A 16469-nucleotide genomic window follows, 5' to 3' on the forward strand; every position below is an offset into this window, starting at 1 on the left:
GGAAATATTATATGTGGATACACTTTTATCTTCTCCTTGTGGTAAATGTTATTTATTTCCACAAAAGGAAGAAGGTAATGGATTTTCTAAGATTGATAAATCTAACTATAAAAGATAATAATGACACCTCACTCTTACCCCACTATATTTACAGCTAGCGTCGTGCAATTTTGGAAAGAAAGGGACAATTCCCATGTGTTAGGGAAAGAGCTTTTTTTGGCTTAAAAAAACCTTATGGCCTTATGATGGCTTTCTACTACCTCTACATTTGCATCTTGAGTATATTTTATTTAACTTCTGAAAACTATCTTACATACAACTCAGCAATGTAAAATTTTTTTGAGGAGTTGGTGGAAAAAATATGAAGAGTTGGGTGGCGGTATGTATTGAACTTATGGGAGTGGAGGAATACATTTGCAAGAGTGAAGCGGTGATTTTTTAATCTTTGGGAGGGCAACCTGTTACCCTTTATGGAAGGGGAGATAAAACATGAGGAAAACATCTCTATGTAGTACTTCAATTTGTGGAATGACAGTAGGGTGGTCGTCAATGGGATGAGTTTTGAAATCACTGAGGATCTTATTGCTAGGGTTGGTGGGTTTCCCATGGGTGGCAAGAACTAGAGCAAATAAGTTCACGTGAATGATAAAACCAGCCTATGAAAATTCTTCAAGTTCAATGAAGAACTGGCTCACATGCATGGTGGGTTTTCTAGGGAACACCTCTCTAAGCCCTAGGATGTCATCGGCTATGCTATTATGAGATACATAACTCTAGAGGACTAGTTTCAGGTACTATATTTTTACCATTTTCCCATCCTCAACCATTTTAGAAATTTGGTTCAAATCTCTTTTCCATTCCTTTTGTTCAATTCTTTGGAAGATAGTATTTCAAAGCTAGGAGAAAGAAGGAGGGAAAACCCTTCTACCTCATCCACCAAGGTTTAATGAAAAATTTGTATACCCATCACCTTGCCCAAAATTTTCCACTCCTAGTTAACCCTCTAGCTACTGCTACCCTTCAAGCCTCTATTGACCCTAGCCCTGGGCTTAGCCATAAAAGATTCAGCTAAACCCCCAATCTCAAGGTCACAATTAGTCTCACACACTCCGTCACGGATACTAGGAAGAGAAAATAGAGTATTTGTAGATCCAACAAACACCTCCAAATGGAGAAGTTTAAGTCCCCTCCCAAATAGGTCCTTAGCTCAGAGTCTACTGAAAGTGACATTATACCGCCTAAGATGAAGAAACCCCACTAGGAAATTGGCAAGAAGTCTAGCTTCAACCCTCCCAACCCTTCTTATATTTTTCATACCTTGGAGGCTAACCCTTCCCATGCTAGAAGAGGTGGTGGGGACATTACTTCCCCCTAGATGGAAATCCCTAAGGGGGCAGGAAAGCATGGCCATGAAGAAAGCATGACATGATCATTTGACAATCTATTCTCATGAAGAAAATCTAAATCATTTAAATAGTAAATTGCTTCTACCAAATTACCAATTTCATCATGAGAAAAAACTTGAGGGTTTGGAGACACACTTGTATTGAATGTTTGATTAGAATGTGCACCTAAATCTCCTTGTATTGGGTTCTCTTCTTCAATATCCTCAATATCTTTCTCTTCTAAAACATTGCTCACCTCTCTAATTCTTTGTCTTCACTCTCATTGATGTTGTGCCTCATTCTCTTTTTTTGTTACAATCTCCTCATTAGTTAGAATTTTTGTTTTCTTCTTTCTTCATTATTTTGATCCCATGCCTGCACCAATTTTGAATTCAAATCAATAGCTTGCAAATTGTGCAAGATGAGAAGAAAATAGAATAATTGTGACAAGTAGTAAAATAAGTGCTTTTTGGGGCATCTTTTCGGGCCCAATAGGTACCTAATAATTGGGTACCTAATTTTTAAACAATCAGGTAACCAATTCTAAATTGGGTGCTTGATTTGTAAAATAGCTATATTAGAATTGGGGTACCCGATTCTAATGCCATGGGCAGGAATTTCCCTTTGGCATCAGGTTTTACCTTGGGGAACAACATGGAATAGGCTTGGTGGGACCAAGCTTGTGCCTTTATGTATCAAATTTTGATTAAGACAATTAATCAACAATTTCAAATATTGTTGTAATTTTTATATAATCTTTCCCATTGAATTTTTTGACAAAACAAATACCCATTATAGGTCTTACTATTCTGATTTCAAAAATGTAAATTTTATAGTGTTATGAGTTCATTTGCTATTTTTTCATTATTTATTAATAAAAAATGTCTCTTAAACATAAAATAGCGAGATTCGCTAAAACTTTAATAACTTTTTTTAATTTTTCATATTTCTTAAAATAATGTATAGTTCATCAATCTTTACACAATTCTTTTGAAGTTAAAAAAAAACCAAAAAAGTTAAATTTTAATTAAATTATGGTGTCTATACAAAAGAGGTTTTAGAAATTAGCTTAATCATCAATTAAAAATTAATAAATAAATAAATATTCATTAAATAATTATAGGAAATTATTCTCATCAATCTTTGGTGTGTTAGGTAACTTTGTTTAAAAGGATTCACAGAAATTTATTTAGTTGTGTCAAATTGTCGTGTTCATACATGAGTGTGGTATGGTCCTTAAACTAGCATTTTTTAAAAATGGTTTTTAAAGATCCATACCAAAAGAATAATCTATCATATGGGTATACAAATAATTTACATATTCAAAAAGGAAATTCCAGAAACTATAGTTTTTATGTCTAAAGATTTTATACATTTAATCTCTAAATGCCTCAAATTCTGGCATTAATTCATAATATATTTCAAAAATAGGAAAAACACTTCCACTTTTTGGCCAAAAGTGAGACCCAACTTCTTGCACTAGCCCTTCCTTTAACTATCATACTTCTAAGCTCCTATTTCAATGTTTTCTTTAAATAAGTGTTAGACTCACTCTAAATCTAATATCAATCTAACTTTTACTATAATAACATACTCAAAGAAAAAGATCAAGGCAAATAGCTTTTATAAAATGTATAAGAGATCAACTACAAAAACTAAAAATAGTTGTCAAGATTAAAAAAACTTATCTCTTATAATATACTTTAGAGATAGTATCTCTAAAAATGACTCTCCACGAAACACTTGGATTACTCATATTTTAGCTTTTCATAAAGACTTTTAAATATTTTTAAATTAAAAAATCAAATTTTCCTTTTCTTGGTATTCTTCTATCTTTCCATTTCATATAATATTATAGGTTTCTTTAATAATAATACTAATGATTTAGAAATAAGTATGATGTTACTAATCCAAGTTTAATTGAAATTGAAAATGCATGTACCTCATGTAGAATATTACTTACCTGCCCACTAACATTAGGGATTGTACCATTATTTTGATATGCATAGCATGATTTGTGAGGATTTTGGACTATTATACATCTAACATAGCACTAATAATAATTTCCTTTATTTGCATACAATTCTTTTTCTCTTATCTTTCCTTCCATGTATTACTATACTAAGACTACATCAACAACCAAGTAGTTATTCATAGTGTATATCTTGTATTACATGGGAGATCGTACTATAGTCTAGCTTTCGTTATTTTCTCAGTTTGCAAAATTCCTCTAATTGTACCTTTTTTATGTCCCTATGAATTGCTGGTGGTGAGTGGAGATGTTCTTTAGGACTAGAATGGGTTCATGTAGGAAGGTTCCTCCACTCATTTATGTATTTGTCCATTCCTATCCTCATGAATTTTAAGACCTCCAATGGTGGCACTATCGCCCTCCATGACTACCAACATGGAGCTTTAGTAGTGATAGAGGGTCACACCACCCTTACCCACTCACAATCAAGAAAGCAACAATATGGAGACCAATAAAAAAAATGCTTCACAAGAAATTTTATTATACTTGAAGATCCTTACAACACCCACAAGATGATATCAAGCTTCTCCTTGAGCTTCCACTGCTCGAGCTTCTCCTTGAGCTTCTACTCCTCAAGCTTCCGCCTTGAGCTTGATTTATAAATGCTCATATGCCTTGCTTAAATAGGCACTTCTAACCCAAGACATTACAAACACAACCAATGTGGGATACAACTATCTTTAAATAAATATTAAATTCCCACCCAAATACAACTAAGCACCCAACAAATATTAAATACATGATTTATCCAAAACCTTCTAGAATTTCCACCTACACACCTCGATTAATGGAATGACAACTATTTTTCTTATTTTTCTATTTTATGCCACCTATGCACCTCGAAAATAGAAATTCCTCTTTTTCTTCTTTTTCTCCTTTTTATTTTTTTTATTATTTCTCCTCTAATTTTCGTCACTTTCTCTCTCCAATTTTTTTTTTTTTTTTTCCAATAATTTTCCAATGCAAGATGCTCCTGCATCAAGTAGCAAGACTATTAGATTTGGATAATTCATCGATATTTCTCAATCAAATCCTTATGGTGAAATTGAAGTCCATTCCTTCAGAGATAAAATAAGGGTGACACTTGAAACTCAATCACATGTATTTGTCACCACTAAAGGAAAATTTGTTCACCTCCATCCATAGTGCTTGGCAAAGACAATGTTTTCAACAATAATTTAATAGTTAATATCCCAACGCACTTAGCCTGGGTGATTATATATGATGTTATTTTTTTCCTTGACTAACTCTAACATTTTCTCACTGCTCTTACACACAAAATCTAGATGCTCTATTGCCATTACTTCCACTTAAACTATTGACCTCAAGGACCACAAGGCTCTTCTCATTTGATGATGCTATTAAGTCATCTTTGGCAAGTGATGTTGATACTTTTATTGTGAGTTTGCATAATTTAACTTTGGAAGGGAGAGATTTGAAACTTGGGTTAAGGCGCGAGTGTAACACAAGCCCTGTAGGTTAGTGGGAAATTATAGAGGCTACAGATGTAGTCATGGCTGCTCTCTACCATATTCTTCTAATTTTTATTTTCTTATGTTTCTTACAGGTTCCAATTCCAGTACATAGAGAAACCAATTTAGGAAATTTTATCTTATATTTGCAACTAAGCTCTGATACCATGTTTATTTCTTAGGATCACTTGTAGATGTAATTGTATTACTATTTTGGTATATGCTTTTCAAATTCATCAATCTCCTTCTTCTTTTGTGTGTGTGTGTTACAAATGACACATGGAGAGACATGTATATCCATATAGTCTCATAGGTTTAAATGATTGAAGCTACCAAACAACAATAGGCTCTAATATAATTTCTAAGATTAACAACCCTCTCTTGACACTAACTTTCACAAAAAAAAATTATGAGGAGATAGATGATTTAAGACTAACTACTTTATGTAAAATAATTTATAAACCTCTTTGAGGGTTTAGAAAACAGACTTAAAAAAATTTAACCAATAGCATTTGATGGGAACAAATAATTTTTTTCCCAAATAGATAATATTTAAAATAATCATTATTAGTCCCTGCCTTATATAAGGCACAAAACTAATGTTTTTATTTGACCCATCTTTTATTTCTTTTTTTAGTAAGAAAATATATTTTTTAACTTTCTGAGCTATATATTTTTTTAATTAATTTATGAGGACCAAAATCATTTTTTCTAATTGGTTCAAGACTATTTTCTTGGCTATAAAAATAATTTTCATGGCTATAAATCTTATTTTTTGAATTGAAAAATCTAGAAAAAAAAGAAAGGGTAATAACGTAATTAATGCCAATGTCAGAATTTATTTGACACATTACAAATTGTAATAATGTGGTAACAATGTAAGCATGTGAAGGAAAGGTTTCACACATCCATAGCCTGACATGCTTGGATGTTGTGACACTTTTCATTTAGTTAATTCATCCTAGAAGCTTGAAGCGTGGTGTTTGTTGAATTTGAGCAGTTGCATGTAGTTTCTATTTGAAGGCCAATCAATCAATTGTCTAATATTTTAGAGATTTTCATGGTAATTTTGATGGCTTTAATTCTTGTTATGTGTTTGTCCTGGGTGTTCAATTTGAGATTGATTGCCTTCTAGTGAATTAAGAGAGAAACATATGTCGTGATATGGTGAAAAAATATGAGAATTTTTTAGGAGTAGAGTTTTTTTTTTTTGAAGGCCATCTTTTCACAAATTTTCCATAGCAAATTTACATAATAACTATTTTCTTTGTCAGATGAATCTCTCATGACTTTTATGTAGTCTCCCACTAAAGGAATATGTAATAGGTTTAAACTAGATTTCCCTATAAAATGAATACATTGTGTATTATATTGAAATTTTGTTTCATTTTTCTCCATGCTTTCTATTAAAAATTCCTTGTTGTTTAAAATAAGAAAAATCTAATTATCATGTTGCTGGTTTAGATTTTTTCTTTACCATGTTGCAGTCTACTTAAGAAAGGCATATATGTCAATATCTATGTTATACGACTACTTCTACCAATAAACAATCAAAGATGCTAAAGTATTCATGTAATTAACTATAATTTTTCTGTCTTTCCACTGAAATATGCCTACAAATACATGCATTCACTTATTTTGTTGAGCTAAAATATTTGTCTACCATTATCTCACTTCCATAAAAAAATTGTCAATGGTAAGAAGTATTTATATTGATATAGAAAATATGTTTATTATTACAAATAAACCCCATAACTTTAAATTTTTCTTGTTGAAAGGACTATTTTCCTGAGGTGTAATTTTATTTTTCACTATTGAAAAAGACAATAAAAAACTGAAAAGATAAACACACATTAATTACGCTCAGTCCTTACATCAACAAAGTTAATGTAAATATGATGCAGTCAACAATGTCCAATAAAATAATGTCATCAATTCTTCATGCAAACACATCAAATTAAATTTATCCTAGTTGTGTACGATGGCACTCGTATGTCAAATTTATTGAAACTTATTTGTGGAGTGTACACACATATAATACATCCATTAGATTTTGAAACTTGTCCAATTTTGAACTATAGAGTACTATATTTTATGTTATTATTTATTCTAATAATATGGATTCTGTAAAAATAACAAAAATAAAGTGACAAGTAAGTATATCAGATTTCTACAATTCATATTTTAATATAATATTCTTTCTCTATTGTATAAGTATTTTTAACTTGCTATATGATCGTTTGCTCTCCTACATTCATAATAGATCATGCTATATGATCCCAAACTTTGGTGCTAAAAATAAAAAGAATACAATACTAAAATTACAAAGTCTTTGAACTTGGTCGTGATATGATCCCAAACAAAAAGAATGCCATACTAAAGTGACAAAGTCTTGATTTATAAAATGCCGTGACGCAATGGTTAAGAGCAATCGGAAATGTAAAGTGATAACTGTTAAATTGGCGGGTCTGCTGATTTGATTGATGGCTGCCACTTGTGTACTTGGCATGTATGATTTGGTAGGCTTGACTATGGAAAGAGAGCGGCCACTGGCTGGGTGCAAACATTCCCTCATATAGTCAGTGCCATCTTGATGCTCATGACGCGTTGTCTATGGAGCAATATATATGGACTATTATTCAATAGAAGTAGGGATGAATTACAGTGATGTGACTGGAGGAATCTAAGGTGGTGTCACGCTACACACATAGAGATTGATGAAACATGAATGAATACGATGGTATACTGACAAATCGAACTTCCTGTTGAGTTCTGGAAAATAAATAGCCAATAAGGATCCAAGGTGATTCACACTTTCAGACAACAGCCAAGGACGCTGGTAAAGAAATAGCCAATAAGGATCTAAGGCGTTCCTGAGCTGCAACTTGACGGAACTCGTCTGTTTTAAATGGAGAACAAATCGGCCTTCTTTGAAGCTTGTGAAAGGGGTGATTTAGTCTCTGCCATAAACCAGCTCAGGCGGACTAATCTTTCATCTGAAGAGATACTACCAAAGCTGCGACAATCAGGTCAATCTCTTCTTACACTTTTTATTATTTAAATTAAAAGCTCTGTTTACTTTGTTTGGCTTGCTTAATGAGGTGGTTCCTGCAGGTTTCATAAACAAAATAATAAACACTGATGAAAAAGGAGAGACGGTTTTACATCTAGCTGTAAGGGAAGATTGGCAAAAGCTGGTGGAAATTTTGGTTAAATTGGATCCTAGTTTGTGTGATATTGCCAATTTGGAGGGAGAAAGTCCACTAAAATTGGCAGTGAGTTTGAGTTTTAGAGAAGCCGTCGAGGTTTTAGTAACTCACACTTCAAATGCCCTTCACTGCATCGCAGAGCTTAACCAAGTCGAACTTGTTGAATATCTCATTAGGAGAAAGATAAACTTGTTAGAGCTTATAAATAAGCCGTACCAGCTGCCAGCAAATGATCCTGATAATGTAGGTAATCATGAAGCTGATCCCCAGCATGACCAGCCAATTGTACGAGAAGGGGACACGCCTTTGCACATCGCAGCAAGTTACAAATTCGAGCACGTAAGATGTTTTTGGAGCCTTGAATCTTTATGTTTAATGGTTAATGATTTCTTAGCGCCTTTTGATATACAAGTATAACCGGAGCATTCACAAATAACCCTACACTTATAACAAGAAATAATGAGACAACTAATTGTACCTCTTTCTTTTCTTTTTCCTTATTTTGCTGTATAGATGGTGAATTTGTTGCTGAAGGTTCGGGGGTGAACAAGCTTGTTCGTAACAGCGAGGGCAAGACACCGTTTGAAATAGCAAAAGAGGTCATGGAGTACCATGAATCTTTCAGGACAATAAGAAGGCTTGGAGATTTTAGAGGGAAGTCCAAGCGATTCATGTACTGTGCACCACAGGCAAGCCATAAAAAGTACATGGAAGCGAGGTTAATGGTAAACAAAGCCTACGAAGACAGACGCAATGCGGAACTAGTTATGGCGGCGCTATCGGCTGGCATGACATGTGCCGCTGCTTTCACTGTCCCTGGCGGTTTCAATTCGGAGAGTGCAGTAAAAGAGAATGAAGGCAGCCCTACTCATCTGCACGATGATCAAGGCACCCCTCTTCTTATACCCCTCGTTTCTTTTAAGCTCTTCATCATTTTCGACTGCGTAGCCTTCTTTCTCTCCCTCTTTGTTTGTATCATGTGGGAGATGAGCTCAGAGCTCACCACAGGGGACAAGATGTTGTTCATGACTGTCAACAGTTTGGTTGTTTGTTGGAGCTTTGGCTTCACCTCTTATGGGTTTATGACCGCAGTCTACGCCATGCTGGCACGTAAGGCTAAGACCTTCTCTTGGGTTGTTCTTGGAAGTCTCATTGCAATTACTTCGTGTGGCGTCCTCGCATTTATACGTCAGTCCTTACATTTTGTTGTTACGAGAGCGAGATTCCACCGGCTGTGCGGTGTGTCTTGTTTCGTGGATGATATTGTTGAGAAGGTGTGGTGTGTAGCAAAGCGTTGTAGGCTCCTGAACCTCATGCGTTCAGGTGATGATGTCTCCCATGATTTGCTCTCTGGGCTTTGCAATTTCAAATCTGATGATGGTAGGACTCACAAGTCCCACTCTTGGCCCTCCTGCTGCTGCAACCATGTTTAACTATCGCTCTACAACCTCTCTCTCCGCTTCTCAAGACCGTGCAATGCTAAACTTTTGTACAATATAATAATTGACTATCATGTAATGTAGTATAAAACTAAAGCGTTATTCCTTCTACGAAGGAGGTATCTGATTGCTTTAATCAGTCTCATTAGATGAAGGGTAAAGTAGCTTTATAGTTTATGTATTCTAAATTTCTATATATTTTAACAAGTTTTTTTTGGTTGTCTTTTTGTGTGATTTCAATGTTTATAGTTATTAATTTGATTAGATTTTAGCTTGGTATCTCATACGAACTTCCTATTTGTTAAATAATTATTATTTTTTGATTATTACAAAATTTATCTTATTGATTCAATAGTTATTTACAGATATCATTCATATTAGTATCATTAAAGTCTCAGTTAATAATTATTTTTTGATCTAGTGGGTATTACCATTGGTGGCTATTGTCCTATTAGATGAGTTTATATATATATATATATATATATATATATATATATATATATATTTATATATGAGTTTTTTGAAAGTTCAATAGATAATTAAAAAGGAGTTATTTAATTATTGGAATGTTATATTTATATAATATCTTATTATAAAGGCTATTTTTATATTATATTTAATTATGCTGTTACTTTTAATATTTATATTTATTAATTTATTATTTAGATGAAAATGATTAAAGAATTGATCAATAGAATAAAAAACAATTTCAGATCAAGATTGCACTTTAACCTTCAGAGGTAGTTGATGGGACAGTTTGGGCTTATATAAAGAGCTTTTAGTAGAGATATGTGGCAAATGGGCTATAGTAGAACAAGAGGTGAATTTCATTTAGGCTAATTTAATCTTTGAGGAGGAAAATATATTTTGGAGATGACCTCTATTGACCTTAAGGAAATATAGAAATAGATAAGAAAAAATTAGCATGGAATTGTGGTGTTCAATAAGTTGGTTACTACAATGGAGGTCTCTAAGTAGATTATATAATATAGATTAGAGAAAAAGAATATTGATTGCAAGAGAGCTCAATGTTAAGAATAAGAGAGCTAAGTAGAAGGCTAAGAGATCCTTTCAAACATAAAGTTTCCTTTCATGAACAAGTTCAATCGAATCAATGCTAGAATATTCTGATGGTTTTTTTTATTTGTGTCATGTTCATTGTAATTTTAATTTTATTCTAGACATGTGTATTTGTTTCTAAATTATCATCTCCAATTTATGCCAAGTTAAACTATTTAATTCTAGAAATATCCATATTCCTTTGTAAATGGGCCTCATGTGAATATTTTTTACCAAGAAAATAAAAAAAGAAGTTTATTGTGTAGTATATCATCCTACTCATTCCTATGTTTTAGTTTTACCATGTATTTCCACTAACAAGTGGTACCAAAGAGGATATATTTATTTGAATGATACATTTTATTAATGTTTGGGAAATTATTGATAGTTAGAGAATTATTTTATCAAAAATAAGTGTAAAAGTAAATTTTTGTAAGTGAGTCCTTGTTTGAACAATGGTCATCAAGATTTGTTGAATTCAAGAAGCTATTAATTATAACACTCAAAAAAATGATTGCAAACTACATTAGATGGAAGTTTGTACATCAATGACTAGTAGATGTGGAGAAGAAAATACCATGTGCTGTGCTAAAGTTATTTATAGAGTTAAAATTAAAGATATTTTCCTTGAGATCACTATTTTCATTTATCTTGTTAGTCCTTGCCTTATACAAGGCAAGGAACTAATGTTCATGTTAGACCCCCCTATTAATTAATTTATGGAAAAAACTAATGCCTAATTTCAAAGTTCTTAAGGTTCAATTTTAAAAATCAATTATAGTATATAATTCTAACTTTTTCATTGGTCCTCATTAATTTCCTAGTTATTTATCTATATTTTTCAAAATAGAAAATAAGAAAATTAAAAGGCACAATCTTCTACAATCTTTTCACTCAAACTACACTTCACACCATGTGAGAGAGACCACCCAGCTAATTCCATTGCAAGAAAATGTTACATTAGGTTAGCACTTAAAGATTTCACTGTAGAGTTTCAATTAGGATTTAAAGATTTTGTAGATGAGATTCTTTCTTTTCAAGTAGAATTTTTAAGTCTGCCCCCCTACCAAGTCTCTGAAGGATTTTTGATGTATTTTTTCCTTCTATTTATATATACCTTCTTCGAAACTAAAATTTGATGATTGTGATTATTATGACTGAAATTTTTGATAGTTGTGGATATTTGAAATTCATTTTCATGGTTATAATTGATATTTTATGTGGTGTTTGTGAACTATGTTTTTATTTTCTTCAAAGATATGGGCTGATTGTTTTCTCTATTTCCCTTCCATTTATGCAACTAAATCAGTTCTCTCATCTTTTTGAGATTTGTTTGAAAGTTTATTTTTTATCTACTCATGCAAGTTTACAAATTATATGATCTATATTTTATAACTATACACTCTCGAAATAATTTTTTTTCTAAAGCATTCTCTAGAATTATTAGGGTTTATACATACTATTTGCAAGTCATCCAAATTCTTGAAAATATAAACATCAGTATGATGATTTTCCTTATCTATAGCCTTGTAGGGTTCTCTAGATTATGACCTAGATCATATTGTGAGATAATTTTTTTGAAAAAGATCAAGTGGTTTTTAAATTCAAAATAGTTGAAAAATAAATACTCTAAAATCAAAAATCAAAAATTATTTTATGGCATACACTAGTTTTTGAAAAAAAAAAAAAGACTTAATTAATCAATTAGTAAGTTGATATATTTATTTTTTGAATAAATGGATAAACAAAGTAATATTTGAGTTTTTAAAATAGTAATCATTTAATATTATTTTTAAGATTTAAATTTTCAACTATATTTATATGTATTCAAATAATCAATTGAAAACTTGACATAAATTTTATGAGTTGAAAAAAATAAAATTTTGGATTTTTCTTAAAATCTAAATATATATAATAATTATATGATAAGTTTTAATATAGATTTTTTTTATCACTACAATGTCAAAATCTAGAATACAAATTATAATGGTCATACAAATTTATCTGATCCCTATTGCATACAAATATATTGAACTAGAACTATCTTTATTGCTATTTATATTACCCCTCTTCATTATCCCCAACGCTTTTTCTTAAGGCTGGGACTCTAGCTCTACAAGAGCTCTTGTTTTATATAAGAAAGAAATCACCTGACATTAAGAAGTATTGAGTATTGGAAGAAGCTATAATGAAAGTGGTTGTCACCAAATTAGAAGGAGTCATTGTGGATAAATTACCACCTCAATTAGGGTTTTTGAATTATTATAAAGGACTCCAGTTCCCAAGTCTCATGTTGATTTCTATTTAAATCTATCAAATGCCAATAAAACAACTAAGGAGATGTGGCTATTAAAAGACCACAATTTAGGATGAGATCTTACATTATGATGAATTTGAACATATGTATCTAATATCAACTCTCTGCATTCCAATTCTATATTTTTTAATGATAAGAATTATGATAGAAATGAATTAAGGATGAAAACATTATTTTTGGTCTCAAGAGTTTTTAGATAGGGTGGTACAAGTACATACATCTAATCAGCTAATACGAAAATATTTAATTATAAGAAAATATTTAATAAATTAAAAATTAAGCAGAAAAAGAAAAGGAGTTTCCAAAAGTTTGTTAATATGTTCAACTAGGCATGGAAGAGTTTATTTTTGAGAGAGTTAATTATGTTCCTTTATTTGAAATGGTATATATTATACATTGGATATTAAATTTTATGTAAGGTTAAAAATATATATATTGTAGAAACTTACAAGAGACTTCGAAAATATTCAAATAAAATGTTTAAATTTAGTAGATAATTATAAAATAATTGAAAGGAAAGAGCGCGGGGGGGGGGGGGGGGGGGGGGGGGGGTGTGATTCATTTATCTTCAATTATCATATAGTTTCTTTCAAACATTTTAGAACCAATAAAACATCATAAACATCAACAAAAATCACTCAGTGTTCATGTTAATAAACTCTATTAAATACTTCAATGCAAAGTTTCAAATCATTGTTCCTTACATTACTGACTCATAGCAAAATTCTAATTTATACATAGTAATATCTTAGTTTTTGATAAGAAAAATAGGTTTTATAGGGACCCTAAAACCCAATAGTTAAAATAACAACCATGGCTGATAATAAGCATATATAGCTCAACCAAACAAAGACAAGTCAAATGGTTGATAATAAGCATGAGAGCCCAGCCAAAAACAAAAGGCCAACAAAAAGGCAAGTTCAACTTACATCCAAAAAGCAAGAATAAGAAAAAGCCAACTTGACAAAAAGCAATAGTAGACTAATAGAAAAAGATAGGAATAAACAAAACATGACTACTCTTCTATCTTTTGCTCAAGCTCTTGCATCGTTTTAGCTACTTCATAGACTTTGTGAGTCCCCTCAATAGTCTGTTCCTAACTCTTATGGGTTTCCCTATCCAGGCTGCTGAAAGTAATGACTATCACCGCATCCTCTTCCACCCTGGCCGCTTCCCTATCCTTGTCCTCTCTCTCGTCCAACAGACCTCTGGCTTTTGACATTCCATTAAGGGACATAATGTTATCATTAATAGAATTGAGGATGGAGATCACCTAGTTCACTAGGTTATGATTATAGTTTTCCAGGTTCATGATTCTTAGTTATTAGGCAGCGATATCTTAGTTATTACCAATTTCTAGTAAACTATAAAATTGTTGGCCCTAAAGGAAACCTTAGTACTGTTTATTAGTAGAAAATACTTCATCATTTACCAGATAGAATTGGTCGAACAAAACTATGACTAAGCCACAATGATGGTCGAACTACATTAAGAAAAAGTATATAAGTTTAGTATGTGTTGAGGAGGATATAGTTTTCGAGAAAATCAAAAGTCATCAAGCCTTCCAATTGTTGTCAAGTGCTACATTAGCTGAGCAGTTTAGAGGGTAACATGGTTCAAGCCAAGTATAGTTCATGCCAAGGGACATCATGAAGAATCAAGCATGGTCAAGCATTAGGAAAGTATATGTGGGAATGACACAAACACTTAGGTAAACCATTTTGTCAAGAATGAATCATGTTTCTAAGTATGAGGTGAACATTTAAAGGAGATAATTACACATGTGATTATGTATCATTAATCCCTATGCAATGTGATGGAAAAATTAAAAAAATGGAAAGATTAAGTGGCAAAAAGAATGAATGTGAATCATTGATTGTGATCTAGAAGATTTGTTAGCTGGCTATAAAGAAAGGGTTTTAGGGCAACATTTATTGTTGTGAGTAAGAGGAATGTGTGAATGAAAAATTGAAAGAGAATCAAAAAATTATGAAAAAGTAAGGCAACTGGAAAGTGTAGTGAGGAGATTTTGAAAATCGGTCACAAAGAGGCAATTATAGTTTTGATAGAGAAGATTTGTTATCAAAATCTTAGTGCAAACCGAAGGATCAAGGTACTATTACAATCTAACAAATATATCAGGGGAATCTCTTAACAGGGTGGTCCTAGAAAGCCTATTATAAATCTCTTAGCAGAGTGTTGACTTAATTATGATGTTTAAATCCTTTTGTAAAGGTAGACTTGTTACAAATAGGGAATACTAAGAGAGTGGGGGATGAATAAGTATTCTAAAAACTTTAGTACAAAACTGGATATTATTAATTACCTTATAACTTGCATATGAAAGTAAACTAATTATGTTGAACAATGAACATAACCATGCAATAAGAGAGCTCATAACACCATTTTTTTTTAACTAGGGAAAACCTAGCCAAGGGAAAACCTCAATGGGGATGGTACCTACACAATGATTGGCTAATGAAAAGTATCTAGTTAAAAACATTGACCTTGTTAGGAGTCTTATAACTATATAGTGTCTTGGTCCTTATTAGAGGACTTAGACATCATTAGAAGCCTCAACCTTGTTAGGAGTTACTATATATGAATACAAAATGTATGCAAGAAAATCCCACTATCCAAACATGCAATATACACTGTAGTTTCTCGATACAATGAGATAAATACAAAATATTTCTCACTATTGTTGATAATTTCAATATTTGATATTTCATTTTATTCTCATCACAATATCCACAGTCCTCTAATCATACATCATAATTAGCATCACATAGTTCACATAGTCTTCCTTAGAAGCACACTCAAGTTCACATTTTATATTTTCTTTTATACCTTTACAAATTACAAAAAATTGTCCAATTGACCTTCAAGCTTTCACACACTTTACAAAATACAAAATATGGTGCTATGACTTGCCTTGTTGCATGCTTATGTTTATTGTTCAACAAAATTAGTTTACCCTCATATGCAAGTTATAAGGTAATCAATAATATCTAGCTTTGGGCTAAAGTTTGTAGAATATTGGCTCATTCCCCATCTCAGTATTCCCTATTTCTAACAATTTTATCAAAGCACTATTGTTTGTCTTGACTGAATATTGATGATTCCTATATGGTGGAGTATCTATGATGAGAAGAGTCATCAAAGAATCTTGGTAGTTGGTATAGAATAGTGTCTCTAGACACTTGAGCCGGTTGAAGACTTTAAGGAGATGAATGACATAATGAAGCCCTTGTCATTGATGTAAATGGGGGAGATAATAACATGAAAAAAATCTTTTGGTAGTATGTGGGAGATGTATGTATGTGTGAGAATCGTTCATGAGTAGATTGATGAGAAAAAAGTTTGATTTGGTATTATTGGAACTTATATGTTTTTCATCTATGTTGCCATGAATACCAAAGGGGGAGATTGTTAGCATGAATGCTAATAGTATTCCTTTGGGCGAGTATCCTAAGCATTGGATATATGGATACCATGATTGACATGTTGCATTCATGACCGTGTATCTCAGTTTCTCGTTGATGTCAACATAATA

The 16469-nt window shown here is 32.0% G+C and overlaps 1 pseudogene; it reads left to right on the top strand.

Annotated features, from left to right (window-relative positions):
• Positions 1 to 7797: 7797 nt before the first annotated feature.
• LOC149577359 (uncharacterized) lies at positions 7798 to 9759 on the top strand (annotated as a pseudogene).
• The last annotated feature ends 6710 nt before the right edge of the window (positions 9760 to 16469 follow it).

This window comes from Cupressus sempervirens, chromosome 1 (genome assembly GCF_028749045.1).
Source record: "Cupressus sempervirens isolate cs-2001-9-10 chromosome 1, ASM2874904v1, whole genome shotgun sequence".
Classification (NCBI taxonomy): Eukaryota; Viridiplantae; Streptophyta; class Pinopsida; order Cupressales; family Cupressaceae; genus Cupressus; species Cupressus sempervirens.